Source organism: Macaca thibetana, chromosome 14 (genome assembly GCF_024542745.1).
Source record: "Macaca thibetana thibetana isolate TM-01 chromosome 14, ASM2454274v1, whole genome shotgun sequence".
In the NCBI taxonomy this organism is placed as follows: domain Eukaryota; kingdom Metazoa; phylum Chordata; class Mammalia; order Primates; family Cercopithecidae; genus Macaca; species Macaca thibetana.
Genome location: NC_065591.1, coordinates 19,420,014 through 19,439,571, shown reverse-complemented (window position 1 = coordinate 19,439,571; position 19,558 = coordinate 19,420,014). Strand labels below are relative to the sequence as shown.

General features: G+C 36.9%; 1 protein-coding gene across 22 annotated transcripts in view; it reads right to left on the bottom strand.

The window, feature by feature from the left end:
- Positions 1-19,558, bottom strand: part of PHF21A (PHD finger protein 21A) — a 191,035-nt gene that overhangs the window by 165,264 nt on the left and 6,213 nt on the right. For 2 of the 22 annotated variants that reach the window (XM_050757563.1, XM_050757565.1), the window contains exon 1: positions 10-17,842. The exons of the other annotated variants lie outside the window; for them this stretch is intronic. The gene's annotated coding sequence lies outside the window, so the exon portion shown is untranslated. Of the gene's footprint in view, positions 1-9; positions 17,843-19,558 lie in introns of those variants that run through there. 22 annotated transcript variants of the gene reach the window in all.

The window sequence follows — 19,558 nt, the reverse complement described above, 5'->3', positions numbered from 1 at the left end:
CTCTCTTACCCTCTCCTGGACATTCCTCTAGTTCTTCTCCCTTTACTCTCATGGAGCATCGATCTTCCCCTCATCATTACTGGATCATTTTGTTCCTTCTATCTTAGAAAATAATAATTTAAAAAAAAAAAAAAAAACCCTCCCTTGACTCCATATCCTTCTCTAGTTATCGTCCCTGTCTGGGCTCACATTTATAGCAAAACTCCCTAAAAGAGTTAACCATACTCCCTCGCTCTAATTCCTCTCCTCCCATTCTCTACAGAACACAACCCATTAGGGCCTTTGCCTCCCTCCATTCTTGTGAAGATCACCAATGATTTAACAGTTGTTAAATCCAACAGAAAACAGTCTTCACTTCCTTGACCAGTATCTTTTGGCCCATTGATCATGTCTTCCTCCTGGAATTTTTTTTCTCTTGACTTCCAGGAGATCATCCTCTCTTGATTTTCTTCCTCATCAATCTGGCTACTCTCCTTGGTTTCTTTTGCTCGTTCCTCCTTGCCTCCAATACCTCAAAATGTGGAACTGTCCCAGGACTCAGTTCTTGGAACTCTTCCCCTTAGGTGATCTCACAGTCTCATGGCTATAGAAGGATCTACGCACTGGCAATTCCCAATGTTTACCTCCAGCACACATCCTTCCCTGAATTCCAAACTCATATACCCAACTGCCCACTCAACACTGGTCAAATAGGTATCTCAAGCTCAACACATCCAAAACTAAACTCCTGACTACCTCTCCCCTAACTTCCTCCTCAGAGTCATTCCCATCTCAATAAATGGTAACTCCACCCCCTCAGAAGAAAAAATCCTAAAAGTCATCTTAAGACTCTTCGTTTTCCACACTCTACATCTACTCCAACAGTCAACTATGTGCCTCTACCTTCAAAATACATCCACCATGATCACTTTTCTCAACTCTCCTACCACCTCCCTGGTCCAAGTCACCTTCACCTTTCACCTAGATAATTACAACAGCCTCCTAACTGGCCTCCCCAATTCTACCCTAGCCCCACTAAGGTATATTCTCTCGCGAGTCAGAGTAAGCTTTTCAAAATCCAAGACAGATCTTGTTACTCCTCTGCTCAAAACCCTCCAATGGCTTCCCATCATACACCGAGAAAAGATGAAGTTCCTTTCAATGGCCCACAGGCACTAAGTGATTTGGGCCTCTGCCATTCTAAGCCGTCCCATCTCCCTATTGCTCAATCCATTCCAGCAACACTGGCCGCTTTTCCTTACTTCAGACCCTCCAGGCAAGTTCCCTTCTTGGGGCTCTGGAACGCTCTTTTTCTCCAAATACCTTCATGGCTCGCTCACTCCCTTAAATTACTGAGGAAATCTACAGCAGTTTCAGGAGCAAAAGAAAACTAAAATAAAGACTAAAACTATAATCAGAATTATTCTGCTCCCCAACTTTTACTTATGCTCTTCCTTATATCAAGAATAATACCTTTTTACCCTCTCTCTAACTATCCAAATCGTACCCACACACTAGGGTCCAGATAAAGACTCGCTGATTAACAGAGATCTGCTCAAACCATCCTACTTCCCAATTCTTCCTTTGTTTAAACTCCTGAAGTGTTTATCATCTTTCTCATTCATTTTTAAATTTAACCACATACTGCCTCACATTTTAATCTAACCCACATGACATCTCCCTAACTAGAACACACATACACATACACAAAAGAATAGAATACCTTGTACAAGTAGTTCTCAATACTAGATCAGGATAACACATAAAACTTCAAAAAATACAGATCCACAGGCCCTACCCTTAAAGATATTGAATATATTATGCCTTATTTAGAACCCATAGATCTGTATTTAAGTTTCCCCAAAAGATTCTAATAGGGAGCCAAGATTAGAAACCACTGCCTGCCTTACTGTACTCTATTTCCTTCAGTACCTAGGAAAGTAGGCCCTCAAAGAGCCTCAAACTAGAATGGACACCTCAGAGGGCCAGATCCGTAACTTCATTTCACGGAGGAACAGAGGTCCAAGAAGTCCAGATGACTAGCTAATATCTACAAAGATAATGATAGGCAAAGCTCAGCCTAAAAGCCAGATTAATTGCTCTCAATCTAGGAATCTTTCCATTAAACTGTACATAAATAAATGATAGCAATAAAAATCCACAAATCACAGATAGGTGTAGTAAACACTGATTATTTATTACTTGACCAATGGTTATAGTGCCTAAGTTCTAAAACAGTGCATATTAACTTCTATATGCTTGAAAAATGTGAGCCATACTAGCTAATAAAAGACTTTGAGGCCAGAGGGCAATTACAGGAAGGCTTTTAAGTAAAATAAAAAAACAGAACAATTTTTCTAAGTCCTCTTATATACAAAAACTGTTAGACCCATTTTTTATGGTTGAGAAGAAATAGCAGAAATAAATGGAAAGAAGAAATCTTGCTTCCTCACTCTATAAAGTATAAAAATTCGTATTCACAAGCCTCCACAGCTCTCACAAAGCTGTTTACTGAGCCTAATCATCATAACGAAAACTTCTTAATTATAGATCAGACTTACTAAATCACTCCATATCCCAAGACAACTCAAACTCTATCTTAATAATCAGTTAACCTCAGGACTAAACCTCTTGTCATTAACAACAAAAAAACAACTCAGGTATCTATAAGGCATTATAAAAGAGTTCGAGCTTACTTTGGTGTACAGGGATTTAAGGAAGTGCCTCCTATTAACACTAATGGGAGTTCTGGGTGTAAACCATAAGCACCAAGGAGGAGGATCAATGCCCAGCACTGCATCTGTGAGAACCCTTTCTATTGCACTAACTGTAACTACTGGGAGTTGTTCACTCAGAAATGGGATAATAGACCCAAATTCCTATGTCTCTAAAGCACAAAGATAATTCAAATAAAAGTCACTAAGAAAGGTCAGTGCTAGATACCAGATTTTAAAAATAAACAAGAAAAAGCTAAACTAAAAGAACAATTAACACATTAAGAAAATTTTATAAAACAGCATCAACGTACATAGAAGAAACTAGTGAATTGCTAGAGAAAAATATCTCACACAAAAATAAATTCAACAAGATTAAAACAACCAAATTTTAAAAAATTAAAGCACAGTAAACCCATCTATAGCCAGAAGCTTATCCAGAGAAACACATACACACAAAACAAAACTCAAGTCCTGCCCTGAAGGAGCCCTCAGTATACTACAGTCCTTGCTTTAAACACAGAAGAAAACTCCTGCTGCATTGATAGCCAAGAATAATCAAGAGTACTTCCAGATAAATGGACAATGATCACAAGCTACCGAGGACGAGCAAAACTAACTAAATAAAAATTATAGCACCTTATTGTGTTCCATCCTGCCTCACTTCTCAATATGGCACTGCTGTACTCACTAGGCTGGAAAATGAGCAGGTGCCTTTCAGGCTATAGAAAAATTAGACACACACACACACATACACACACACACACCCTAAACACAAACACAAACACAAAGGGAATGATACTCTTTCACTTGAAGGGGCTTAAAAAACGCAAGGCTTTGCTGCAGGCCTACAAAACTCAGAGTAGGCCTTACCGAAGAAGTGAGAAAAAAGCCAAGGTTTATTCCAAATCCACATTTCAAGCACTAAAAGAATTAACATTTATTTCAGTTAAAAGGTTTTGGCAACAATCCATTTTTTAAAAAGGAAAGAGAAATTAAGATTTTCCCTGTTTCTAGCCTGAAAGAAAATTAGAATCTCTTCTCTCTGACTATACAGGTTTAGCTCCACAACACAAATAAAAAAGAACCCTGACTTTAGGCCTAAAAACTAAAAATGGTTCCATACAATTTACATTTTTTAAAAAATCTTCATAGTCCAACATATTGATCCTCTCTCACCACTGCTATCCTTAATGAACATTTATCTTTTTAATCAGTACTTTGAAATGTCAATGAGAAGCGGAAACAGCTACAATACACTGGGAATTTTAACTTTTGAAACAAAAACCACAAAGAAACAGGAGTCTGAAACATAAAGCCTCAATCATGCTGATAAGTAAGTGGTCCTAAAACTTGAAAGTGAAAGCAATACAGACCTCAAAAAGAAGTTGTTTGCTTGATATTAATGCTAGCCTTTAAAACCAAAAATATGTTCTGTTACAGAAGACTGAAATCAGGGCTTCCATTAACCTTGTTTAAAAAAAAAAAAAAAAATCCCACGAGCATGGATTTTTTTCCTAAGTCTCTTCATCAGAGCAGCATGGGGTCCCATTAGGCACCCTATTTTACTTCCACCTTATAAATAACGTTAGCTATTCGCTATTTCCATGGAAACCAAGTACAGAGAAACCCACTTAAATGAATACCGGTTAAAAGAATAAGTTTTATTTTAGAAAGATTTTACTGCTATAGATGAACTCTTCTGGGGAATACTACAAAGTCTTCTTAAGTATAATTTTTTAAAAATATATCTTTGGTGTAGAGGGAACTTATTAAAGGTCCTGTTAAATAAGTATACTCCTTGCACTAAATGGTAGATGTCAAATAACATCATAACATTAAAGACACATTTTCAATGCACAGGGGTTTAGATGCACAACTTCCACTGACTATGCTTCCCCATGCATTGGGGTGGAATAATTACACCTATGGGTCTAATTTAAACTAATGCAACCAAATAAATTCAGAAATAAGGCTACCATTACCTTGTAGTGACTCCTAATGAACACACCCCACAACTGCAGGCATATGTACAACTTACAGTGCAAAGAAGAGCAAACAAGGGAGCACGTAACAAGTTTCTAACCACTGTTACCACGTCTAAAGATAGCAGGTAATCAAAAGTCCCTCCTCAACAAACCATTTTATAAGTAAAACAAGCATTCCTTAACCAATACATACATTCGCGTTAAATAGAAATAGAATATGCACAAGAAGGAAGTGTGGAACAAGACTTGTGACCTGCAACTTTAAGCTGACTTACATATTGTCCTGCTTATGCTAAGAAATGATGGTCCATACAACCGTCACAGATAGGCATTTTATTTTATATAAAATAAAATGCAGCTCCTAAGAACACAAGCTCAAAACTAATAATCTCAGAACTTCTAAAAGCAGAAGGGGTAAGAGAAGCTAGAATCTTTCCAGCAGGCATGGTTCTTCATTAAGTTAGCGGTGGCTCAGACCTCTTCAGTAAGTTAAAAGACAAATGAAAATATTATCCTAAAAGGGATTACCAGTATTAAACTAACAATGTATGGAAAGAACATTCTCATACACATTTTTCCTTTGAGTATACCAATGTACTTAACTGTAGTGCATGTTTTGAAAACACAAAGTTACTTTTCTGTTATGTTTTACACATTATAGATAAAGATTGGCAAAATGCTGGTAATTGTTAAAGTTAGGGAATAGGTTCCTGGGGTTCGTTATATTATTCACTCTATTTTTATAAAAGTTTTTAAATTTCCATAATAAGAAGTTATTTAAAATCCTATAAAGTTAAGGCTCTTGTCTCAAATGTTTTTGTCTATGTATAATTAAATAATAGATGAAATGCCTGGTATAGATCTTAGAAGCTACTGAACTGATTGACTGACTGAGACAGTGTTTTGCTCTGTTGCCCAGGCTGGAGTTCAATGGCATGGCACAATCGCAGCCTCGACCTACCAGGCTCAATCAATCCACCCAGCTCAGATTCCCTAATAGCTGGGACTACAGGCACATGTCACCACATTAGGCTAATTTTCATATTTTTTGTAGAGACAGGGGTTTGCCATGTTGCCCGTGCTGGTCTCTCTCTTTGTTTTTTTTTTTTTTTTTTTTAGACGGAGTCTCGCTCTGTCGCCAGGCTGGAAGCAGTGGCACAATCTCAGCTCACTACAACCTCCGACTCCTGGGTTCAAGCGATTCTCCTGCCTCAGCCTCCTGAGTAGCTGGGATTACAGGCATGTGCCACCATGCCCAGCTAATTTTTGTATTTTTAGTAGAGACAGGGTTTCACCATGTTGGCCATGATGTTCTCAAACTCCTGACCTCATGATCCACCCGCCTCGGCCTCCCAAAAAGCTGGGATTACAGGCGCGAGCCACCACGCCCGTCCCTATGCTGGTCTCAAACTCCTGAGCTCAAGTGATACAGCAGCCTCAGCCTCCTAAAGTGCTGGGATTACAGGCATGAGCCACCACACCCGACCAGAAGCTACTGATTTTAAATCCAGCATAGACATTAACTCAACATGTAACCGTAATTAATTTCCAAGTTTTACTTTTCTTACCAAACAATTACGTTAACAATTTAAACTCACTAGGAGAAATCTAAAAAGGAAAGGGTCTGCTCCTTTTCAACTATCAACCAACGAAATGTAAAAGATCAATATACAATAAGGCATCATCATCATATTTTGTATTTACAAATCAAGAAAGCAGTCTTCTCAATTAATAAATCAAAATATTTTAGCAATTCACAACACCAAAATTTCCATTTTATTCTCTAATTAGGTCCATGAGACTAGAGAGCAATCTAATAAATTAATGCTTATTTTAGTTAAGTAACATGCCTACCTCTTCCTCAACTTTGCCTCTATCTCACCCACAACCAGAAAATACAGCAATTTCTGAGGTAAAAAGGTATTTTTCTATTCTCTTCCTTAGTTCAGATATAAAGTATTTTACAAATATTCAGTTACTGTGCAAGTGATTTTAAGCTATCTATTCTCCAAATTCCAGCTGAGGGCCCAAAGTAGGGGGTGTCCCCACAAACTGTTAAAGCTTAAGGTTTTGATAATAGCTCAGTATCTCCCTGTTTAAAAACTAATAATTACAATGGTGTTTTGTTTTTAAGAGAAATAGAAATAAAACAGTGGTGGTTTGAAGGGAAGGATGAACAACAGGCAGGGGACGGAGAAGAGACCATCGAGAGAGTAAGCAGAGAAGTGGGAGAGGACAGGCAACAGAGGGAGTCTGGGCAATCATCGGCGACATCTCTACATAGGAGCACCACCGGCTGGACAGGGTCCTGCAGAGCTGAAATGGGACTGCACCCCCGTCACATACAGCACCACTTTTTACAAATTAAGCAGGGACAAACTGATCTTCAAAATTGTATAATTCTTTAACTCAACCCTCAAAACGCTTGTAGAATCTAACACATATTTATCAAAATAAAATATACTTCTAAACTTTCCACAATTCCATTCAACTTCAACCAAGTGAAGCAACTTTTACAGATTCTGCAAAGAGCTAAAGTAAAGAAAACTTAATACTATATATTTGCTATGCTAATTTTAAAACTATAATGCTTTACTTACTGGCCACTCTATTGCAAAATAAGATTACAATTATTTAACTGAAAGAAAACTATACAACCCACTATAAAATTGCTTAGTTTTAAAAATACTTATTGAGTCAAAGTACAACACTTTATTTTTTAAAAAACTGGTTGTAATTTCTCCTTAAAAAGCAGATACAATGTTTTAGGAACAGGGACAAAATAAAATATACACCAATTCACCTATAGTAAATACACCTATTCACCTACTAGACCTTTATCAAACGGTACAGCTGGGTTAGTGAGAACAAAAAGTTAATAGGAGCCATTATGCTACTTTAACTTAAATTCTTGCTAAGGGTAACATATACCATATTCAGAATGTTTTGGTAAGCTATTACAAATACTTTTGTTGAATCACAGAAAAAAACATATCAAGGATCAAAGACCAAAAACGTTCAGATCCTAATCAGTAGTGAATGAATAAAGTTAATTATATTTTACACTTAATGATCTTTCCCCTTACCTCAATTACTGGTTTCACTTATAAGAGAGATACATACATACATTCTAATGGATATATTAACTCAATTATTTACCCCAAAACCCCTCAAATCTGAGGAGATCATTGTACCTTTTCTCATAATCAACTCGTTCTCAGGCTCAGTTTCTAGGCTCAATATAGGTAGCTTATGACAATTAAATATAGAAAGAAAATAACAATTACCATAAGAAAACATCAGGCACCAAACGAGAGGAAAATTCACAAAGGCAAAATGCCCAAAATCAAAAAGCAAATAAACTGTGCACATCATTATTAGAAAGCATTTGTATGCCACTTTTATATCTCTGAGGTTCTACAATTGTTTCCATTAGTTGTTACACCCAAGCATGAGTTTTCAAGGGTTAAATACACACAATTTGTCAAGACCCAGTGGACTGCCCAGCTATTATTTAAGACTTTAGAGTTATAATGCCTAGTCTACTACAGACTTGATTCTAAGAGACCTACGATAAACTACATCAATATCTTGGTGCTGGTCTCACCAGCTGTTGAGAAAAAAAAAGAAAAGCTTACATCACTATGGGCTTTAATAAACATTAAATCCCCTAAAATATTTAGCAGGCTCTGTTAAAACTAACATATTCCCATGTATTTTCTATTTTTTCCCAGAGGTATTCAAAAATAAGAACTCATTAGATAACACTTTTATCATCCACACTGTTTCTCACCATGCATTTCAAGGGAGGAAAAAACCTCTCCAGCTAAATTGTTCTGTATTTACTCTTTTCCCATAAACTTTTAGTGGGACTGTAATAATAACAATAATAATGATAAGAGCAGCTATCACGATCGAGTGTCTCAAGATTTCCTCATTTTATCATCACAAGAACCCTAAGAGGTTGGTATTACCGTCTCTATATCACAGATGGAGAAACTGAAGTCCCAGTGACCAGCACAGTGGTATGCAGTATGTATGTGATACCTCTTTATTGGAGTGAGCTTAAATAATTAGCCCAAGGTCAAACATTAAACTTTAAGTGGTTATACTGAGATTCAAATACTGGGGTCAGATGCCAAAGCTCAGGCTCTTATCCTAACACTTGTCTGAATCCTTGAGAAGAGAAGAAAGGAGCAGAAAACTAAGCTTAAGTACCATGTATTTAGTATTTACTATGTGTCAGGCACTTCTACTAGTTTATACATTAATTCACTTATTCCTCATAACCACTTCATTTTATTCAAATTTTACAGGTGAAGAAACTGAGGCAGAGGCACAGAGCAGGAAGTCATTTGGACACAGTCTGAGCTAATACATGGCAAAGCTAGGATTTGGGCCCATGCAAAGTGGCTCCTGCACCAACATCTTAACCTCTGTGCTCTACCAACACGCTATAAACTCCCCTTCACTTGAATTACACGAAAACAAAACTTTTAACCTTTTCACCAAATTACTAAATTGTAAGCTTCACTGAGAGAAAACTAGTAGTGCTTTTCTAAGCATGTAAGCCAGACGTCTTTACAGGCACACAGGATATGCCCCTGATGATTAGATCATTGCACGACTCAGGAAGTAGCACACTGTAAATCTGGTTAAGAGCCCCCAGCCCACCTTTCTCCACACTCAGACCCACACTAACCAGGAACTGCAAGAAATGGGCAATTCAGAGACGTCCCTGTGCAATCTTCTATAAAATGAATGTCACTCTGAAAATATCCCAGTGTGTACAGTACACTTCCATCACCCCTTCTTCTTCCCAAACACCATAAAAAAAACACACACACATATAAAAGGAATGAATGAGTCTAAGCTACTTAAAAATCATAACAAATGTCCAATGATAACTACAAATTTAAATGAGAAAAAAGCAAAATTCTCATAATTTTGTAACTTGTCCAAATTTTACATTTAAAAAGCAGTAGGCCTCTTTGACTCAATTCTTAGACTACCTTCTTATCATAAATGTGCCTTGAAAGATGCAAAGAATTTTTGCTTCAGATTCCGAATATCTTGATAGGCGTATTTAAAACAAAAAACGTTTGACTGTTGCAGTATAAGTTATTGGGCTTTTTATACTAATATCTAATAGCATGACAATGTATTTAATTACACAAATAAAAGTATTAGGCATGGATTTAATATCTGTATATTAACATGTAACACACAGAAAATAAATATAAGAAACAGGACTGGACCTAAAGGTACTGAGAACCTGACACAATGAAAACAGGAACTATTGCAGCTCCCTCCATTGACATCGTAAAGTTGCCACATTTTCTGGGCTCTCTTTTGAATTAATGTGGCATCTGTTCCAAGTACAGCATGCTAACATTTTACTAAAAGATATTTTCATTCTACATTTGTATCTGATTTGCTTTTTATTTGAACTCCTGTTTTATTTCAATGGTCATTATTTCTTTATACCAAGTTGTCAATTTGGCATTCCTAATCTATCTCCCCTGAGCACAAAAGGGTGGGGGGGAACCATCAGCTTAAAACTCTCTCACAGCAATAATTACAATATGTTTTGCATATAGATTAAATAAAGAAAATAAACAGCACAAAGATTTTTGTAGGCTTTTTAGTATCAAGTCCTGATAAGTTAACGGCATCTGTTCCTTTCAGAAAAAGAATTCTGCTCTGAGGTGTTGGGGGTTGGGGGAAGTAAACAAATACTAAATAGAATAATTCAAGTTACAAAGTTTGGTCTTGAAGAAATGATGATTTCAATAACTTGCACATATCCAACTCCATCCACTGATAATTGCTTTTTAAGACATCTTCAAAAATGCTGCAGCAACAAGCCAAACACAACCACTTGTACTTAACATGCATGCTGCATACTCCACAATGTTACGTCACATCAGGCACAGAGAAGACGCTTACCAAGCTATCCTGCGTTCTATAAACTGCCTAACAACAGAAAAAGGCACTGCCATCTCAATGGGAGTAGAAGCTATCAGGGCAGGCAGCCCTTTCCCTTTTGGTCAACTCTGAGGAAAACAAGTAAGGTTTATATTTCTGTCTTTTAAAGCTCACCTCTCTCCAGGCCTATACTTTCAATCTTTCAGCCTTTCACAGAAAGAAAGGCTGTTTCTTTAAAATTAAAAAGCTGCAAAAGATCACTCCAACTTAAAAGTCCCACACCTTTTACCAACTGTCCTCCAGCTGTCCCCACGGCTGCCTCTTCTGCAAGAAGAATGGCCTATCTTCAGCACTCGTCTCCAAGTGGGTGTGGGTACCCTGAGGAAGGGAGCCACTGGGAAGAAATTATTACAACTTATATTTTAAAATCTCATCCTTTTAAAAAATTCAACTTTCCTGTATGCTTGATAACATACATAAAACACTAGTTTAGACTATCACACATTTAACTGGTAACCATAATTTTTTAAAGTTTAGCGACTACTGGTCAAGATGACTGAGTCTAGAATAAAAAAGGAAAACTAGGCTCTACCACTAACTTAGTCAAATTCTTGTCTCTTAGTTTCACCATCCATAACATTAATTGAGCCCTCTGTACACTATTAGACTATAATGAACGAGAATAAAACACTCTGTAGGGCATGGTCTGTGCCACTCAAAAGGAAAAGCACATTTGTGAATGCTACCAATGAGAAAAACTAAACTTGGCTTGTAAAAAACGCTGACTACTCTATAGTTTCAATAAACTGCTACATTCTACAAGGTCCAGTTCTTAGAATTTTAAGGCAAGGCTTCAGCACTTCATGGATCTAAAAAAGCATAAAGCACCTTAGATGCAAGGAGTGTATTCTAGGATTAGAAAGGCTTTTTAAAAAACTTCTATAATGAAAACCTTTTTATTACCTGTGTAATAACATTTTTTAATTTAAAAATTACGAAGGTGAATTATGACTAATAATCTTAGCAACAAGTTAAAACTCTCAAAGCTGGAATCAAAAGAGTTTTATTTAATGTAGATTATAAGGCCTTTAGTATGTATTTCTAAATATAATGCCAGAAAAAATGAACAGCACTTAAATAACTTACTTTTTTTTCTTTAACTGCTTTAAAAAGTCCTGAGTTATCAGCATAGCATTCGGTAGTGGTTGAGTGAGTAGGGATAGGTGATGGGGATGAGGTCAGCCCACACTACTCACATGAAGTTGTAAGGACCAGGACTAATACCTATGCAGGGTATCTTTATGCTGATTAAGTTGTACTAGTCTGAGTTTCTATTAATTAAAATATTACATGTATTATCTTGGTTTTAAAATCCTATTTTACATTTTTTCTTTTTTCTTGTTTACAGGTTTGCCCAAATTCTTACCTACTTTACTTTGTAAACGTGAAGTAAATGTGTCCTAACAACCAAGAAGAGAGACTACCAGTTTTTTAAAAATGTTATCTGAAAACACAATTTCTCTCTTTATAAGTAGCTACCAGAACAAACTAGAATAATTTAATTCAGAAATGATGCCTCTTAAATTACTTATACAGGACAGAAAACAATGTTGTCATTTTAAATTGATTTTTTTTTTAAGTTTTAAAAATAACAATGACCATTTCCTAAAGCCTGAGGTATAATCAATCTAGGGTATTAGGTTTGGAATCTTAATGTATAAATCTTACCCACCTCTCTTCCTCCAACCTTACTCCCACTTCCCACATGAGCCCTATTTTCAAAAATAAACAAGTTTTTTAAATAGTCACCTGGAAAAAAGTAAACTTTGAAAGAGTATTATGGTATAATTAAACTTCTTTAAAAATTGTGTGTGTGTGTGTGTATATGTATGTGTATATATATATAATACATATGTAAATGCACAGAAAAAGTTTAAAAGTAGGATGGGAACAGAATGACTAATTTTCTACTTTATACATATCTATATTGCTAGAATGACTTTCTAACTTAGATGCACAGTTTTTGTATTTCTTGAAAGGACACTTATCTAACACTCTAAAACGTTGATAGTTATGTAAGGACTGACTGAAATAGTGAATGTAAACCATTTGCACCTATTAAAAATGTATTAAACTAACTTACACTGTGCTTTATAAAGTGCCCAACTTCCAAACTTTGAAGAAACAGGTATTAGACCCCACCCCATGCTACACACTATGCTTGGCAATGGATATACAAGGATGAACAAAGCAGGCACTGTCCCAAATGTCTTCATTTCCATCCCATTCCAATGTTTACTACTTTCAAACTATTCAACCTAACCCAACCAAAATCAACAGGAAATAGCCTCAAAATGATACATCGTAGCTGTGGCCATTTCAGTAAATTGAAAACTTCTTTAGTAATTCATTTCTAGGTTTCCATGGGAATTACATAGTTTAGCACAGCATTTTGGACATTTAAGAGCAAGGGCTCAGGAATCAAACCTGGGCTTGAATCCAGGTTGTATCATTTGTTACCTATGTGATCTCAGGGAAACCTCTACTTCTTCATTTGTAAAATGGAGGTAGGATAATAATAGTAAATCCTCAGAATATTGCTGTGAGGATTAAAACTAAATGAGATCCTATGTGGAAAAAGGCTTAGCACTATACATAATAAACACTCCATATTATTGATGACAACAGATAAACCTAACGTACAAAAACCGTTCACAACCTGTCAAACATTTAAAATCTATGTCATTTCTCCAAAATGTGTGTATGTCACTTCTCCAAACACAAATAAATATATTTTTGTAAGTTTGTATATTAACACATAAAATTTGTATAGTTAATAAAATAAAATTTTTAAAACACTAAAGTTCATAGTTAAAATTTTTCATTCCCATGACAACATACCAGCACATTTATGATACTTATAATATACACACATATGTATCAATGTGTATGTTGTTAAGAACTACACCATAAACACACACGTAAACACATGTCAAGAACTTGTCTACTGGGCCAGGCGCGGTGGTTCAGGCCTATAATCTCAGCACTTTGGGAAGCTGAGGCAGGTGGATCACTTGAGATCAGGAGTTAGAGACCAGTCTAGCCAACATGGTGAAACCCTGTCTCTACTGAAAATACAAAAATGAGCCGTGTGTAGTGGCACATGCCTGTAGTCCCAGATACTCGGGAAGGCTGAGGAAGGAGAATCACTTGAACCTAGAAGGCAGTGGTTGCAGTGAGCCGAGATGGCCCCCCCGCACTCCAGCCTGGGCAACAGGGCAAGACTCCGTGTCAAAAAAAAAAGAACTGGTCTATTGGGAGCAGGGTGGATCACTAATTTTTTGGTTCTGACTCATTATTTAAAATTGTATAATATTAATATTATTAACATGATATAGACAAATATCTTAAAACCCAGCCCCTTACTGCTGATTAAAAATTCAATTTACATATACAACTTTAGTAATATAAAGTACATTCACGAGTATTATCTTACCTAATCCTTTTAATATCATAGTGAAGCAGGCCCTTATTATTATCCCCATTTTACCACTAAAGCCCAGCAAGGATGAATTTCCCAAGAGTGTACAACTAAGTGACAGGAGTATACTTAAGGCCAAGTCTTCTGACATCATCGCAACATCACATTCCTTTATACTGACCTGGGACATTTCATTAAAAAAGAAAACTGCTCAATAATTTAGGTGTGTCAAAGGTCTCTACACTGAATCCACATGGTTGCCCAGTTTTACTCTCCTTATTTCCTCTCCTGATTTCCAACTTTAGTATTTCAGTAATCACATGGGTACCATAATGATAAAAATATGGAATGAGAATTCCTCCAAACCTAATATTTTCTGTATTGGCCCATTAACACCAGGGACTATTTTTCTCCTTATATTTAACCCTCTGTATTAACTCCTTTGTAACTGCTGAATTTATTTCATTTTAATATTAGGTCTTGAAAAGACAAATTGATGTAATATAAATAAAACAGCTTACAAAGTAGAAGCATATCAGACCAGATCCCATACATTTTGGACACATCTAAAGAATCTATTTAATGTCTAATCTACATATTAACTTTTTTTTTTTTTTTTTTTTTTTTTTTGAGATGTAGTGTTGCTCTGTCTCCCAGGCTGGAGTGCAATGGCACAATCTCAGCTCACCGCAACCTCCACCTTACGGGTTCAAGCGATTCTCCTGCCTCAGCCTCCCGAGTGGCTGGGATTACAGGCGCCTGCCTCCATGCCCAGCTAATTTTCTATTTTTAGTAGAGATGGGGTTTTGCCATGTTGGCCAGGCTGGTCTCAAACTCTTGACCTCAGGTAATCCACCTGCCTCAGCCTACCAAAGAGCTGGGATTACAGGCGCTGAGCCACCATGCCTGGCCATATTAACAAATTTTAAATCACAACTATGTCAGGTGGAGGCTAGTATTATTACAGTGGATTGGTCTGCTATATAAACAAATACTTTAAAAAATATTACTTGGGCTGGGCGTGGTGGCTCACTCCTGTAATCCCAGCACTTTGGGAGGCCGAGGTGGGCAGATAACTTGAGGCCAAGAGTTAGAGACCAGCCTGGCCAACATGGTGACACCCCGTCTTTACTAAAAATACAACAATTAGCCAGGCATGGTGGTGCATGCCTGTAATTCCAGTTGCTTGAGAGGTTGAGGCATGAGAATTGCTTGAACCTGGGAGGCAGAGGTTGCAGTGAGCCAATACCGTGCCACTGCACTCCATATCCAGCCTGGGCAACAGAGCAAGACTCCATCTCAAATAAATAAATAAATAAATAAATAAATAAATAAAACTAAAGGCAGAGTTTTCTTAAATAAACATGGTAGCCCTCAGCAACAATATTCTAAGAACTCCTCGCAAGAGAAAAAGTTGGAAGAAGATACTGGCTAAGCAAGTAAGAAAAGCACTGCCCTGCTTCTGCATACATTCAAACTAAGACATATACATTGCAGCTTACGCTTTGCTTACATTTTCCAATATCCTCAGGCATTCCTTTCCCTTCTCAACAGCCAGAAGGGACCAGCCATGCAAATAAAACTATCCTACAAGTTCAAGAGCCTAAAAGAAGTCAGTGTCCTAAAAGAGAAAATTAACGTAAAGATTTAAGATTTTTTGAAACTACACTTTCTTTCTGGGGCTGCTTACTGGCCTCCAATACATCAATCCTGTAATATTGTGAATTACAGTGATAGATTGGTACATGCTTCTAAACACAACAGAATTTTTCCAAGGTTACATACACTGTAACACAAGGGGCATTTTGTAGCATCTTATTTTCCTTAATCAACTAGTTTGGATATTCTACCAGTGCAAACATTGTAAACAAATAAATTTTCATTATCTTTTGAACTTTCTGAAGTCAACCAAAGGCTTGTGGTATAGATGCAATGAGTACTAGACCGGCAGAGCTGAATACCAGTCAAAATATTCAGCTGCTGGTGTGATAGTCCTTTTGGAGGCCTACATCACTTAGGGAGAAACTGAGGTGCAAGGACATCTTACACACCACAAAAACATTCTCAGGAATTTGCCACATCATTACCATAAGCCAAGAATCTCAAGGTCTTAGAACAGCCTGGGCTTCTGATCAAATTATATTGTAAAAAGAGAGGAAAAAAATGTGAAGCATGCTATTTTTTAAAATAAGAGTAACTACTACTACTACTGCTGCTGCTGCTGCTGCTGCTGCTGCTGCTGCTGCTGCTAATTCTAAACATTTACTGAGCCCTTATTATGTGCCAAGCTCTGTGCTAGGCACTGTCATAGATTTTAACAATTAATCCCTGCAACAACCCTCTGATATTAGTTAACAAAATTAAAGTAGAATCCTCAAAAAAAATTTAAATTTTTCAAATAAAAATATAAACAAATTAGTAAAGACATCTCACCTCTTTCTCTGCCTCAGACTACCTCTTCAAGTACTAAATTTACACTAAAACCACATTTATTTTCAGGAATTCCAGTTAAAGAGTACTGATATTCAAGATGTTGACAGTTATTACAGAAGAACCACAGAACTCTGAAATTAAATACTGGCACAAAAAACCTTCCATCCAACCTTACGGAATAACTATCCCCATTAAAAAAAAAAAAAAAAAGGAACAGCATATATATCAGTCTTGATAATAAGAGGCTTCTCATGCCCACACTAGCAATCAATGATGCCATAATTATAAAGAGACTTGTATCACCACATGCATAAAAATAATTTACATCTGCTAAGTTAAGTTTTCAATATATTATTTTGTGTGTAAACCTTATAGTATCTGATAAAAAATACAATCAACTAATCTAAGGTAAACTAAAACACTAGGTTGTTTCTGAAGACTCACTTTAGAATTTGAGCAGTATAATAATCGTAGTATTAGTAATCAAACTACTTAGCAGAAAGTTCTTAGAGGCCTGGGAAGCTGTGTATAAAATGGAGTAGACAAGAGGGAAGGGTTTTCCGTACTGTTTAAATCAACTACAGGTCCCAGAATGCAGTGCTCCAATCTGAAGTTAAGCAAAAACTGCAAGGCATACTGGGACTTGTAGTAAGTAAACCACGTTATCACAGCAAGTTTCAAGAAAGTCTGAACTATCTAGCACAATTTGACTGTATCTTATTATCAGGGTCTAATCAAATTTAGATCAAATTTGTATATTCTCTGCTGTGGCACACAGTTTCTCTAGCACATACATACTGGAAAAAGTATCAATATTTAGATCAACATTTTCACATTAGAAAAATCTTACGTAGGAGAAGCAAAGAAAAAATGCTTAAAAAGCAAAAAAGACTTGATGTAATAAAAATATAATTTTTGAAACAGTTTTTTAAAGTTTGAATGGATCCATTTTAACACTCTCTAATCCTCCCTCACAAAAAAGTTTAATTGTTTTGGCTGGTCACGATGGTTCACGCTTGTAATCCCAACACTTCAGGAGGCTGAGGCTGGCGGATTACAAGGTCAAGAGAGCGAGACCATCCTGGCCAACATGGTGAAACCCTCTCTACTAAAAATACAAAAATTAGCTGGGTGTGGTGGCATGCGCCTGTAGTCCCAGCTACTCGGGAAGCTGAGGCAGGAGAATCACTTGAACCTGGGAGGTAGAGGTTGCAGTGAGCTGAGATCATGCCACTACACTCCAGCCTGGTGACAGTGCGATACTCCATTTCAAAAAAAAAAAAAAAAAGCTTAATTGCTTTAACAGGTTGCCTTTTAACAATTATTCAATTTGGGAGGCCGAGACGGGTGGATCACAAGGTCAGGAGATCGAGACCATCCTGGCTAACACAGTGAAACCCCGTCTCTACTAAAAATACAAAAAAACTAGCCGGGCGAGGTGGCGGGCGCCTGTAGTCCCAGCTACTCGGGAGGCTGAGGCAGGAGAATGGCGTAAACCCGGGAGGCGGAGCTTGCAGTGAGCTGAGATCCGGCCACTGCACTCCAGCCTGGGCGACAGAGCGAGACTCCGTCTCAAAAAAAAAAAAAAAAAAAAAAAAAAACAATTATTCAAGATATATTTTATAAATAATTTTTCTTGAAGAAAATTCTCAGAAGCAAACACTTCCCATATTCTAATATCGCCCAACAGGAAATAATTTTTATAGTAATATGTACACACACCATCACAAAAACAAACAAAAAATACTGAAGTTCTACTTTTGTCAAGTCCTTGCTCAGTATTTATGCCCTCCATTCCTCACCTCTAATTCCCTACACACACACACACACACACACACACACACACACACTTCTAGAAAGAAAAACAGTATTCAACTACAAGCCCACTTCTCTCATCCACTGACCTCTTCTGAAAACACAAAAGATTTTTTTAAGCTATCAGTAATACGTCCAAACACAAGCTGATAGGTTTGAGCTGGAATTTACATATATACAGTTGCTACACACCCTCCTATTTTCTGCAAGACTGTGGAAGGAGGCTGGGAAAGAACTAAGTGCAATCTGCATCAGGAGGCCTAACACAGGTGGTGGGTTATTTTCAGGCAACAGCACCTTCACAAACATGTTTTGGAATATAGTCCAAGAAATTCCTAACAAGGAAAGATAAGCTGGCACACAAATTTAACGCAATCCAGCTAAAAATCATCTGCAACACATGCTACTACATTTCACCATAAAAGTGACGGGCTACTATAAAGGATTTGAAGCTTCATCAATACAACATATTGTCCATAAGGCCAGAGATAGCAGTTGCCATGGTTACTATCACCCACTTTTATCAGGAAATTATTGTCATTACCCCAAAGTTTGGGGTACTTATTTAAAATTTAAAAAAACATACACACAATTTAGGGTTCTGACTGTTAATTGAGTGAAAGAATCAACTACTGTTTGATTTGTAAGTATGTCGCTTTGGAGATGCACATGGTTAACAATACTTGGATCTGCAGCAGAAAAAAAAAAATCAATTCCTTTCTGCTGCTCCTTCTCCTCAAGTACTGACAGTTTGTATTCTCAATGCAGCCAAAACAATAAAACAAAACCCATCTTTTTGGCTTCTGTGTTTAAGTTATTTTTTCCCCCTAGGCCCACAAACAGAGTCAAAATAAAACCTAGATCATCAACTTGTTAGGCCTCATCCCCTTCCTATCTCCTCCATACTGGTTCACTTTCTTGACTATTTAAAAAAGCAGAAAACATTTCTGTAACTGATTCCAAAGTATAGAAAAGAATAGTTGCCTTCAACTGAGAAATTTTCACCAAAGTCTTTTTTATTTATTTATTTATTTTAAGGCAGGGAGAGGGGAGAGACTTGCAGGGTACTAGAAGAGAGAAGTGGAGGAGTATTCAAATTGCGACACAAGTCTAGTGTGAGAAAGTTGCTTTAGAAGAGTCCAAAGGATAGCTGAACCTCACATATAATTTCTAAAAGGGAAGAGTTCACCGTAATATTAAGACTGAATTGATGGACAAGT